This window comes from Lygodium microphyllum, chromosome 12, assembly GCF_053477565.2.
Source record: "Lygodium microphyllum isolate KBCC chromosome 12, Lygodium_microphyllum_v1.1.10, whole genome shotgun sequence".
Classification (NCBI taxonomy): Eukaryota; Viridiplantae; Streptophyta; class Polypodiopsida; order Schizaeales; family Lygodiaceae; genus Lygodium; species Lygodium microphyllum.
In genome coordinates, this window is record NC_141146.1 from 91,586,844 (window position 1) to 91,600,726 (window position 13,883).

The following is a 13,883-nucleotide window of genomic DNA, read 5'->3' on the forward strand; positions in this document are numbered from 1 at the left end:
GTAGCACCTCGTTATGTCTATTGTCAATGCCTCATAATAGCATACATAATCATCTCGTCAAAAAATTGCTTTGGGTATACATGAACATGGATTCCCTGCCTTTGGACAAGACCTCCAAAGTGTCCCCTCATATGAGCTTAGACTATGATCCAATCCTACTCTCTATCAAATAACAGCCTATCCTGAACTCCAAGGGGTCCACCTATAAGAAATAATCTATATAACGTGCATTTAAAGGATATTAAGAAATACCCTTTCTTTACATCTCCTTGAGTCATGAACCTATAAGTCAATCCTAGCTCCAAGATTTCAAAACCTAATAGACTTTAGTCGGGATGCATCAAGAAAGTCCCTATCTAGAGCATGTGCACCTATATACTTGTATAGTTGACGCTCACCTACCCCACCTTGCCACCCTCTCACACACTCTCTAGAACCGAAGAGTCATGAGAGATGACCACATCACCTACACTAGAAAGCACTAGAGCAAGGGGCTGCCAAGTTCTTCCCTTGATCTTAAGAAGATGATCCTTTCCATGCCTTGGCCTTGGCCTTGGCCGTGATCGGAGGATCTTAGTCAAAGGAGGTAAAGGACTTGGTGGAGAAGTCTCTTTCTTGCTGCTTTTTCTTCTCCTTCTTCTTTCTTAAAGTTGCCAACTCTTTGAAATCTTTGCACAAATGTCCTTCTTACCACATTGATAACACTAGGCTTTAGATCTCTTCTTTCTTCACCCTCTCTAATGGTAAAAATGCTTAATTGGAGTCACCATACTAACATGGAAACCTCCCCTCTAACCATAAAGACACCTCATGCTCAAGCAGCATGGAGGACATATATGTAAAGCTCACTAGCATCAAGGATGTCTAGGTCTACAAAGCATTGACGACTCCATCAGACCTTATAGAGCATAGTCCCCACAAGATGAGTGTCTACAAGAATGGATTGCATGTGTCAAAGCTAATCCTATACATGTGCAACACGAAGCAAAAATGGCTAACATCTTGATGGGCCACTAAATTGTCCACTAAGGACTAGTTAGTTAAGCATGCTACAAATATTGGACTCATCTAGAGCAACATGGCTAACTTATTTGTCTAGTGTGGAAGGCATTTGTACATATTTCTAAGTTATTTTAGATGATGGTTGGATACAAGCAATAGAACACTATGGACACTGAAGGATGATGAGAGACTAACTAGAGATATGGTAGTTGATGAGATAAAGAAACGGATGGATGGAACAACATAGGAGAAGGTGAATCTTTTTTGTATGTTACATCATGTATCCATGAAGAAGTGTCTTAATTTGTGTGAGGTCGCCACAAAAGGAAACAAGAGGTAGTGCAATCTAAATTTTGGCATAGATATGTCAGTGAAATATTCGATACATTGAGTGCTTGGAGGAGTTGATGCAGTTCACACCTGCAAGGTGGTTTCATGTTTGATTATCATAGCTTCTCTATGATCATATTTGATGTACATTAGTTTAGAGTGGTATTCGAAGAAGTAGGGGCAACCATTCAATGAGGACTGTGATCTAGGTTTCTAGATGTAGATTACGAGAAAAAGTGAAATGATTTATAAGACGATATTTGTCTTGCCTAGTCACTATGAGTAGGTGCATGTCCTTTTTTTTTCCTTTTAATTTAGCAAAATGAAAATCATAAATATATTTTATTTTGTAACAAGTTCTTAATTGATTCCATATAGGTGATCTTCTATCCTAATCCACAACAACATTATCGGTTATATATTATGCCTTTAACACCACATATGACTCGAGTGTATGATGAAAGCAATATCCTAGTGTAGAGAAGGAGAGCATGCAGGTAGGGGAGAATAACTTCTAAGAAGTGAAGGATGAGGAGGGCTTGTAACACGTGAAGACAACAAACTCAAGTGATCCAATGGAGGACACAAGCATAGAAGAGTTCTTTGAGAGCGAGATAGACTCTTCTTTTTGTGTAGAACTTTGCCTACATTTTCAAAAGAGAAAAATAGAATTTTCTTTTCGTGGAGACCTCTACATAGACCTTTCATTGTATGTCTCTAAAGAGATGAATTAGCGGCATATAAAAAGGGCAAGGACATATGTATAGAAAATATTTTTTTCACAACAATACAACTTTTTCCTACACCTCTCTAGCTCTTATTGTCCTTTCATGGCTGCTAGCCATCTCTTTCTTGTCATTTTCTCTCTGCTTTTAGTCTTTATCTCTCCTTGTCTAGAATTTCTCTCTCCTCTACACTCTTCTTCTCTCTTTCCTACAGTCTTATCTCTCATGTTTCTCTCTCCTCTTGGGTCCCTTTATGACAAGTAGTATCAGAGCTTTGAATAGGAAATTAATGAAGTTGTAATGAGAAACCAGGCTTCCAGGTCTAACACATTTTGTAATCCAATTCTCGTCAAGATGTGACATATTTGATAGTGCATTTCTATTGCATGCTATTGCTCCTCCCTTCCACACAACATTATCTAGCCTCAGAAGAATTGTTTGTTTTGATGCAAATTGGACAAAGCAACGATAGTGATGCCTCAGTGTCACAATTAGACATATACTTTAGAATCTTGAGATCACCATCCCAAGTGCCGATTAAAATTGAATTCTTTGACTCCTACATAGAGCTTCTTGCCAATTGTTTGCTTGGAGATTATATATGGATATGGAGTACCTTGGATTTTAGGACATTGCCCTTTGTGCAAGTTTGAAATAGAGGATCATTTTCATCTCTTTTGGATATACTGGTGCATTAGAAAAGTTTGAAAGAAGGTGCACAAATAGCTAACTGCAATTGGTTCATGGTTTCTATGGGTATTAAGCTAGGTCCAATGTCGGTCAATACGAAATTATTGATCAATTTACCTTCATAGGGCTTGGTGCACCACTGAAATAATCTTTAGAGGAGTAAGGAGAAAAATTTTAAGATCTTAGATCATAAAAGAGGATGAGAAGTACTATTGTACCAAGAGGGTATGAGATGAATAAAATAGACCCCAGCATGGATTAATCAAGTGACTACTTAGTTTAAAGCATAATTTTATGGTGCTTGATTTGGACAAAACATGTCTTGATTTGGCCATTTTTAATGCCCTAGTACAAGATCCGAGGAATGGAACTCCCTAGTTGTGTGACCAATAATTCCCTACCATGATATCTAGGGAATGGGATTCCATAGTTATATGAGCTATAACTCCTTAATATAAGATGTGGGAAATAGAATTTCCTAGTTATATGTAGGGATTTCATATAGGCATGCCTAGAATTTCGTGTTATGACATATGGTGAAAGTAATTCCGTAGTTATATGTAGGGAATGCATATGTATGACCTAGGAAATATTAGAGATTTTCCTACATTAAACAGGTTCCCTATATAGGAAGTGTTCACAAGCTCCTTGTGAGCTAGTTGTAGTTTCTGGTCAACAAAGTCTAGATATGGCAAAGCTGCTCGGCCTGCAAGATAAGCGATGGTAAGTCGTGGGTTCAAATGTTACGATTGAGCGCGGTGGAGAGATCGGAATGAAGCCCTACCAAACGTCTCAAACGTTACACAATCGGAAAACAGAAAAAGAAAAGCGAACAAACTCTAGCTGATTCTACATATTTCATGTGGCTACATCGAAGGGGAATCAGCATATAGGAGGTGTAATTATTATAAAGGTATGATGGAAGATTGCGGACTCTAGATATCTCATGTGGCTATGAGTCCTTCAAGTTACTACAACGATATATTGAGAAGATGGCGGTGGGCGCAGATGTTGGTGCAAGAGATGGGGTAGCTATATAATAAGATCATATGTTTTTCTCGTTGGTAATTAGATGAGGGTAGTGTCGTGGTAATTGATAATATTGTCGAGGGCAATAAGCTTCCGTGGCGGCGCCAGTATCGTTGATGAGGAGGAGGCTGAAGGCAACGATGATTTTGATGATGATTTTGGTGAAGAAGAAGACGAAGAAGAAGATCGGCCTGTATCTGATGATGCCCCAAATTTAAGGGAGGATAAGTGAAGAAGAGGAGAGAGAGAGAGAGAGAGAGAGAGAGAGAGAGAGAGAGAGAGAGAGAGAGAGAGAGAGAGAGAGAGAGAGAGTTGAGATGAAGAGACAAGAAGAGATCATCATCAAACACAGAGAGAGCACCCTTTCAAATAAGAGGAAAAAAGAAAGATAAGAAAATAAGAGTTTAAGGGAGGATAAGTGAAGAAGAGGAGAGAGAGAGAGAGAGAGAGAGAGAGAGAGAGAGTTGAGATGAAGAGACAAGAAGAGATCATCATCAAACACAGAGAGAGCACCCTTTCAGATTGTGAAAGACTCATCTACCCTTCATGTCTTTAGTATCTGTGGAACAAGCCCTTCTCCTCTCTACGAAGTCTCTATCTTGAAAGGAGTCCATCTAACTATTTAGAGTTTCTAAACAAGGCTATAAAAGTTTGAAGCTAGCACACACAGGCTCCCTTCTCTCATGATAGCCCCAAAGAGAGGATATTCTAGAGTGGGGAGCACAGGAGTCACGAATATGATCGCAAACGTAGTCAACACGTCATCACACACAATACAAGAATAGGTTCTTCTGTGGATTTGCGATCATTTATTAATATACAAATAGGGATCTACGTAAAAGAGTTTATTATTTAGCAAAGAGGCTACAGTCTTTGACAACAATGAATTTTTTTTTTTTAAAGTAGAATAAGTGGGAGTCATTAATTTTTAATTTTTAATTTTTAAAAGGTAGGGTAAATTGCATGACATTGTGATGCATTGAATAAATTATCTCTAGTTTCTTATAAATAAAATTGCATCAATAATATTTATTTTAGCATTTACAAATTATGTAAAGGTAAAAACAGGTAAAAGTTACATCAATAATATTTCTCTTAGCATTTATAAATTATATAAATGTAAAAAAAGATAAATTTTATATCAAGAATATTTCTTTTAGTATTTATAGATTATGTAAATACAAAAATGTCAAAAATTACATCAAAAATATTTCTTTTAGCATTTACAGATTATGTAAATATGAGAGAAAGCAAACATTACATCAAGGCTATTTTTTAGTTTTTTTGAACTAAATAAATATTATGAATTTTGTTAGTACTTATAAATCATAAAAATATAGAAAAATATTTTTAATGATATTTATAATTAATTTAAGAAAAATAAAAATAATTAAAGTTAGGTGATTAAAAATTATTGATTAGACTTACACTCATTAAATAGAAAATTTACCATTATTAATTAAGTTGAAATTATGGCATGGATAGTCAATTGGAAATTAGTAAATCAAATATGTGACTATTTTCAAACCTAGGATATTCAAATCTATTCATTGCTAGTATGATAAGGCTAAATACTACCCCTAGATCATGTGATAGCAAAAAGGGAGTATATAATTCTCCTTGAGAAAAATAAAAGTCTAAACATTCTTAGGAAAAATACTCGCAATGTTGGTTCACCTAGTTTCCAAGGAAAAATTGTGATTCCAAAATCCAACTTAGTTCCCACAAATTAAGATAAATTCTAATTGGTGAAGGCTCGTAATGAGGATCAGGGACCAACCTTTAACAAGGATTACAAACAAAAATTCCAAACAAAGACTAACAATAACTAAGTAAAGATCCAATGAAGGAATGCTAAATCAGAATTTAGATCTCAAAAAAGGGGCTTTAGAAAATGCAAATTCGAAGGGAAACTAGGAGAACTCCAAGAAGTTAGGAGAGGACCAAGTTGGAAAGAATTACCTCCAAGTTAAGATCTTGCTCAAATTGCCTCTCTATTTGTGTAGGAATATTGGTTAAAGAAGAATTGCTTGTGCTTGTAACAGCGCATATAAGTTTAACTTGATGAAATGAGAAAGTTGATTGAATTAAATTAAAAATCCTAATATGCTAAGTCTGAAATAGGATAAAAAGGAGAGCGTACTAGACCTCCCCCGAGGCTAGTTACGGGTCCATTTTTCAAGTGTCATTCACACCTTTTATACCGAGGTCAATGTGACACTAGGTATTTCCCTCCATTACAATCCATCCCTGCTTGGATGTTTTGGTCCCAAGTTTGATTTTTTTTCTTCTTCTTTTCTTGTTTATTATAGTGGTAGTGGTAGTTGTAGTGGTAGTGGTAGTGGGTAGTGGTAGTGGTAGTGGTAGTGGTAGTGGTAGTGGTAGTGGTAGTGGTAGTGGTAGTTATGGTCGTGATCGTAGTCGTACTCGTAGTCATGGTCGTGGTCATCGTCGTAGTCATGGTCGTGGCCGTAGTCGTAGTCATAGTCGTGGTCGTAGTCGTAGTCGTGGTCATCATCATCATCGTCGTCATAGTCGTAGTCGTGGTCGTAGTTGTAGTCGTGGTCGTAGTTGTAGTCATAGTCGTGGTCGTGGTCATGGTCATGGTCATGGTCGTGGTCATGGTCGTGGTCGTGGTCATGGTCATAGTTGTGGTCATGGTCGTCGCCATAGTCGTGGTCATCATCGTAGTCGTAGTCATAGTGGTAGTCGTGGTCGTGGTCACAGTCGTGGTCGTAGTCGTGGTCGTGGTCGTGATCGTGGTCATGGTAGTGGTAGTGGTAGTGGTAGTGGTGGTTATGGTCATGGTCATTGTTTTTTCTTATTTTCATGTTTATTATACTGGTAGTGGTAGTGGTAGTCGTGGTCGTGGTCATGGTCGTAGTCATCATCGTAGTCGTAGTCATAGTGGCAGTCATGGTCGTAGTCGTGGTCGTGGTCATAGTCGTGGTCGTAGTCGTGGTCGTGGTCGTGATCGTGGTCATGGTAGTGGTAGTGGTAGTGGTAGTGGTAGTGGTAGTGGTAGTGGTAGTGGTAGTGGTGGTTATGGTCGTGCTCATTGTTTTTTCTTATTTTCATGTTTATTATACTGGTAGTGGTAGTGGTAGTCGTGGTCATGGTCATGGTCGTAGTCGTGGTTGTAGTCGTAGTCATGATCATGATCGTGGTCGTCAAAGTCGTCATCATAGTCGTCGTCGTAGTCATAGTCGTAGTCGTATTCGTGGTTGTGGTCATGATCCTAGTCGTAGTCGTAGTCGTGGTCATGGTTATGGTTGTCATCATAGTCGTAGTCGTAGTCAAGTCGTGGTCATGGTCGTGGTCATGGTCATAGTCGTAGTCGTGGTCGTGGTCGTAGTCGTAGTTATAGTCATGGTCGTGGTCGTTGTCGTGGTCGTGGTCGTGATTGTTAAAGAAAATAAGAGAGGGGTAGGAAGAGAAAAAAGAAGAAGGAACGAGAGAGAGGGAATAAACATACAACATAATAAAGAAAGAGAAAAAGAGAGAGAGATAGAAGGAGAAGAGATAATGAATGGATAAAAAATAAAGAGAGAGCGCTGGCGAGGTCCGGTGAGGTCGGGTGCAACACCACGAGACAGGAAACACTCCGACATATATACGTTAATTTGTGGGTGGGTAGGTGGAGACTTTACATACGTTAATTTTTGTTGAGTTACAAGAGAAGAAATCCCTTCTCAAACAATTTAAGAAAGAAAAAAAGAATGATAACAAAAACAAATTGTTTGTCGTAACGTAGACAAAATGGAAAACGATGAAGGTGTTGTTGTTCAAGATCGTGAGACTTATCTTAATCAGCGTATCCCATGTCCTTGCTCTCAATGCAAGCTGGCAATTTGATGCGTCGTAATTGCTCACCATTTGTTGTAAAGCATCTGGGAATACACTTAAGTCGAGCTCCTCATTAGACCGATGGTTTGAGCTTTCTTCCGTCATGGTCGAATTCTTGTGCCCCGCTGCACTGTCGATCAGGTTGAATAGTCTTGACAGATCCTCGTCGTTGGCGCTCCTTGCTTGGTCCTACTCTACACTTCACTTGTTTGTCTATGTCTTGGGTCCTCTCCTATTGGTGGGTTCCTTGAGTGATTTATCTGAGTGAGTTCCTTTGATTATTGAATACAAACCTCAATTTAGGGTCACTCGGTGAGTGTGCCCAATCAAGCTTTCACCTTTTTTAAGTGTGCTTCAAGTGCGGAAATTCAATGTGTGATGCAAGCAATTCCTCGGCGTTTCACTCACTCTCGCTCATTCCGGGCCTGATAGGATTTGTTGCTCAAGTCCTGGCCATTCTAGTGGGTTCTAGGGTCTGCGCTGCTTCTTACCATTCACGGGGGGGTCGATTACAGGTCCTCCGATTGGATTTATGTTCTCAACGCGTTAGGTCGCTGGGGAGTGCTCCAGCACTGTCCCCCAGTCCCTTGGTCTTGACTCCTATGTCGGGAACTGCTTACAAGGCGTTCGCCATGTTGTCCTGGAGCGGGTTGCACTTTCACTCGTTCGTGAGGGTCAAGTTTTGATTTTTTTCCTTTTTTAAAAAAAAAGGGGTGTCCGACTCTGGGAATCAGACGTCCGATTTACCAGTGGTCTGATTCTAGTGGTCCGATTTACCATTGGTCCGATTCTAGGAATCAGACCAGGTGGGTCCGAGTTTGAGTAGTCCAAGTCTCAGAATCGGACGGGAGTTAGGTATCCAATTTTCAAAAATCGGACAAGTAGTCTGATCGGATGGGGTTGGTCCGAGTGTCCGATTCTGCGTGGTCCGATTATGGACTGGTCCGATTTTGGGAATCGAACCAGACAGGGTGGTCCGATTGCTGACGTGTCCTAATTCATCCGATCAGATGGGGTTGGTTCGAGTGCGAGGGTCCGAGTGCGAGCGTTCGAGTGCAAGCGTTCGAGTCCGAGTGTCGGAGTCGATGGTTGTCCGAGCGTCCAATTCCCAAAATCGAGCGTCCGATTCTGAGAATCGGACATTGAGTCGGGCGTCCGATTCCGGCAGCCCGACGCACTTTCGAGCACGGATTCATCATATCGATGACTATAGACCACAAAATTCACCAGTAATGATGTTGGAGTGGTGAGGGAGAGATCTATATACCTGGGGATTGCCGAATGCAATGTCACTCCGTGCCCTGATCAATCGAACGGTCGCCCCTGACTTGTTCTGCACATACTTGTTCTGCTTGACTTGCCACACAACCGTTAACATGTAGGGTTGCATTTGCGTGAGATTTGACAAAGATGAACAACTTTACGATCTTTAAATCCTCCATCCACTTGATTCTCTTCAAGTTGGTTTGAAGATACGCAAGTCGGTGGCTTCTATGTAATATATTCCTGATTCTCCCTCCATCTCCGTTCCGCGTACAGGGGTGAAGGATTCTAGATGCTATCTAGAATATTCATCATGCCTAGTCTCCGTCAATAATCCGAAGCACGCATTGCAGTCATAAACATAACCTGGGACACCAAGAATTTGTTCCATGCTTCATGACTTTGCAGCCCAGCATCCATAAGTAAGTAAGGAAATGTTCTCAACCCCAAATATTGCTCTATTTTCCTTCCTCCATTAAGTTCCTTTGTAAATATTAGATTCCGTTGGTTCGCTCTGATAGCAAGTGTAACGTGCCCGTTTGTCTAATTGTGGGACACGTCTTAGCAGCCCATCGAGAGGAGGGTCTAGAAGTCTCCGCGTGGCACTCGCAGGGAATGACACAGGATTTGCCATCTAGGTCTTCTCGAGTTTGCCGCAAGTGGAAAAGTCGAGCTGTCCCACTTGGGATCGACCTGAGGTCAGGGTTCCTCTCCTACCGGAAATTCTCTAGGTCCTCATTATCTTATCATCTCATCATTTGAGAAAAGTTCCTAGCTAACCGGGACCACTCTTCCGTAGTAGGACTGACCTGAGTCAAGTCCACCGCACTTTCCTCAGTTTGCTTTAGTTATCTAATTACCTAACACATTACGTTATGACATGCAAAGTCAGCTCCCTTATTTAAACAATTTAATCACAGGTTCCTTCACGTAACTTAGGCACTGACACAAAAACGATGTTAAGCAAGTTCCTTATTCTCAAGCATATGTTCTTTATTTATCATTATTCCAGATTACATCCAACATCATGCCCGAAGGCCATCCCAGCAATCTACAAGATCGCTATTCCAAGTTCTGCCCGTGGACTAGTACACGGGCCTCAAGATCCCATCTCGAGTCACGTCGGCCTCTTATAGGGGATTTGGAGGGAAGGGATTTACAGCCAGAGCCTCCTCTGGCACCCAAGAGTCCTCCCGCTCCAAGCAGTACCCACGGAGAGACCTCTTGTGGTGGGTTAGGTCCATATACCCGACGCGGCTAACAAACCCCTTTGGATAGGGCCAGGCAGACAGTCGAAGGTAAATGTTTTTTCCTCTCCCGCCAGGCTTTCAACTTGAAGCATTAAGTGTTTTCCTTGAATTAGTTCCTTGAGTGAAGAAATCAAATAATGTATCTAAGTATAAGCACGAACATTTCGGAGGTAGTTTGCACAACCGACTGCTAAGGTGTGACGCCTTTTTCCCGAATGCCCAACACCCGATCTTGGGTCTTTCCGCGACTTGGGGAAATCCCAATAATGTCATCAAGAGCAAATGGTCTTGGTAAGTTTACTTTATACTTTCTTAGGGTATCTTAGTCCCTAACTCAAGCACTAGCTGGTCAGTAATGGACATGCCTTATTCGCAATCCAACTAAGGGCCTTTAATCTCTAATTCCAACCAAGCTCAGTTAACACACAAGGCAACACATGATTCCTCATTTAAAATTTTCAAGATGTGGTTTAGATACATGTGATCCTTCCAATTCTCTTAGTGCGGTTCTATGCAAGAGTTCTCAACCATCATGCATGTTGTGCATTTAGTATAGTTTTCCCTTAAACAACTTTTATCTCCCTTTATTCCTGGCAATGAGTACTTATTCCTAATGTTGAACAGTGCGCGAGGGAGACAAGGAACGGAGGAAGAGAGAGGATAAGAGAGACACGAGACACCAAAAGTGGAACCCCAAAAGTGTGTAGACTGAGCACACATGATAGGAATATATAGAGGGGACCTGGGGCGCTATATATAGACAGACTATATATAGCGAACACTATATATAGCTAACACACCTGCTCAAATAAAGGTCCCTTACTGTGGATGAAAAAACCCTTGGGGGCTCAAGGGAAAAACCCACAGCTCTATATAGGCCTATTGTTATATTAATATTCAAAATATAAAATTACAAAGTTGAACTTACAAGAGCCTATTCACAGGCATCAAAGGAGCTACATCACTCCTGAATTACAATAGCCTATTCACAGGCATCAAAAGAGCTTTATCACTTCTAAATATACGTGTAAAATAAGGATCAGCGACATCACTGCAAAAGATAAAATCTCCAAGAAATTCCTTCAACTGAACTTGGGATGTAAGCAGTATATCTGTCACATGTGGGGCCCCATGAAGAGAATATACATAAAACAATTTATCATTAGCTGGAATATAGACGCTTATCAGCTGGAAAGAATATAAACGCTCATCAACTGGAAAGAATATAAAAGAAATAATGTGTCATGAACTGGAATATAGACGCTCATCAACTGGAAAGAATATAAACGAAATAATTTGTCATTAGCTGGAATATAAACGCTCATCAGCTGGAAAGAATATAAATGAAATAATGTGTCATCAGTTGGAATATAGAAGCTCATCAGCTGGAAAGAATATAAATGAAATAATGTGTCATCAGCTGGAATATAGACGCTCAATATAAACAAAACAATGTATCATAGCTAGAATATAGACACTCATCAATGGAATAACGAACGAGGACGATCATCATGAAGTATGGCAATATCAACATTCAAAAGTAATATTGATGTTGAAATGTAGAGAGAGAAGCTTCTTGCAGAGTACGACAGTGCTTTAATTAGTTGCTTTATTTCTAAAGCTTAGCTTTATATGGAGCGTTAATTATATCTATCATGCTTTTGTAGCAGTAATGTAGGGAAGAAGCAACTTACTCTTTCAGGCGGCCTTTGCATCTCATTTTATTAGTTGCTTTATTTCTAAAGCTTTGCTTTATATGGAGCGTTAATTATATCTATCATGCTTTTGTAGCAGTAATGTAGGGAAGAAGCAACTTACTCTTTCAAGTGCCCTTTGCATCTCAAGACATGAGCATATGTGACACTGCCTGCTCATGATATCTACGCATCCTCTAGGGATTTGGTGCTGATCTTTAGGAGTGCCAAACTTCATGAGTACCATATCTCCCTGTTCTCGATGACACACGTCCTTCGCCAAAGTACTCAGTAAAGGAGCTTCCCTCGAAAAAGATTAATGGGACCCTGCGCCTCATCTCAAGGGGAGCCATGGTCACCTTCGTATACATAGAAAGGAATCACGACGGACTGGCAGAGTTCTGTGCTGCTGCTACCGCCAATTATCACACCAACAAGCTGCAGCACGTCGACGGCCTTCGCTTTGTGGTGATGCCTAATCACAGCCTGCTGCCCCTCGATCGACGGGACATGGGGGCATCCCTACAAGGCCCCGTCTTCGACCCCAAGCTAGCTGTCTTTGATTGAGGCCCCTTCGACGCACTGTAGGCCGCCCAATTGGTATGGTCAAGCAAAGGCACTTTGCTTGCAAGACAGTGCCCCTGCGCAAGCTGGGGTTCTCTACAGACAAAATGATGGGCACGAGATGCAAGACAGTTACTTTTATGGTCAGTATAGTGCATCATGGATGCATTCTGTGGCTTCCCGAGACAATGTCCATGGGCAAAAAGATGCATCTGTATCTGTGTTCATGTCGTCATCGGTCTGGCAGGCAGGGCTGAGTTCAAAAGGGACATGAAGGAAGGCGATGACATGCTCAATGACGTCGAGAGGCAGGAGGAAGCTCTCTAGTAATCTTCAAAAAGCAACTTTCGCAGTATGCCTCCAAGCATGCCTGCATCAACAAAAAAGAGTGCGATTAGAATGTGAGAGAGCTCTCCATCTGCTACTTCTTTACGAGCTTCGTTGGCCATGGCAGCGGCTTCTCCTCTTGCTCCCGCTGCTCCATCATCGCCAACATCAAGCAGTCCCTCTTGCCTCGCTCGTATCCTCAACCCTGCTCTCTAGAAGATCAACAAGAATGTCGCTTGGCGCAAGCACTCGAAGCTCGTCCAGTCCTTATTCTCCTCAGCAAAATGGTGTTGCTGAGCGCAAAAATTGCACTATTCTTACAGCTATACATTGCATGCTTATACACTCTGGTTTGTCTTGATAGTTTTGGACTGAAGCACTTCTAACAGCCGTTTTTATTCAAAATCATATTTCAACAACTGCACCTGCTGGTAAAATTCCTATAACAATCTGGACAGGGAAGACACCTTCAGTCTCTCACTTTCGCACATTTGGTTGCATTGCTTATATTCATGTGCCCAAGGACACTCGACATAAGTTGGATCCTCCAGGTTTGAACGTTATTTTTCTTGGTTATTCAGATCATTACAAAGGTTACAAATTTTATGATCCTTCTACTCAAAAGGTTATCATTAGTCGTGATGCTATATTTGATGAGAAGACTATGGGTCAGCAAAACATGCAACAAAACCTTTAGATGTGAGGAACTGATCAATCTTAATATACCAGGCACGAGAGGCTTGCTTCAATCCATATAATGCACGATGAAGCTGGCATACAAGATGCTCCTTTCCTGTAATCATAAAACCTTCAGGTTGCTCCATATAGATTAGATCTCCATTGAGAAAAGCCGTTTTAACATCCATTTGGTGAATTTCTAGATCAAATAGTGTTGCAAAAGCCAAAATCATACGAACAGTTGTGGAGCGCACAACGGGAGAAAATGTTTCTTGATAATCTACTCCTGCAATCTGTGAGTAACCTTTTGCAATAAGTCGTGCTTTGAACTTATCAAACGAGCCATCAGCTTTGGTCTTGGTTTTATAAACCCATTTACATTTGATAGGAACACGATTTGGGGGGAGTTCAGTAAGAATCCATGTACCTTTGGAGATTAAAGAATCATACTCAGATTGCATAGCTTCGATGGCATCGTGGATCAG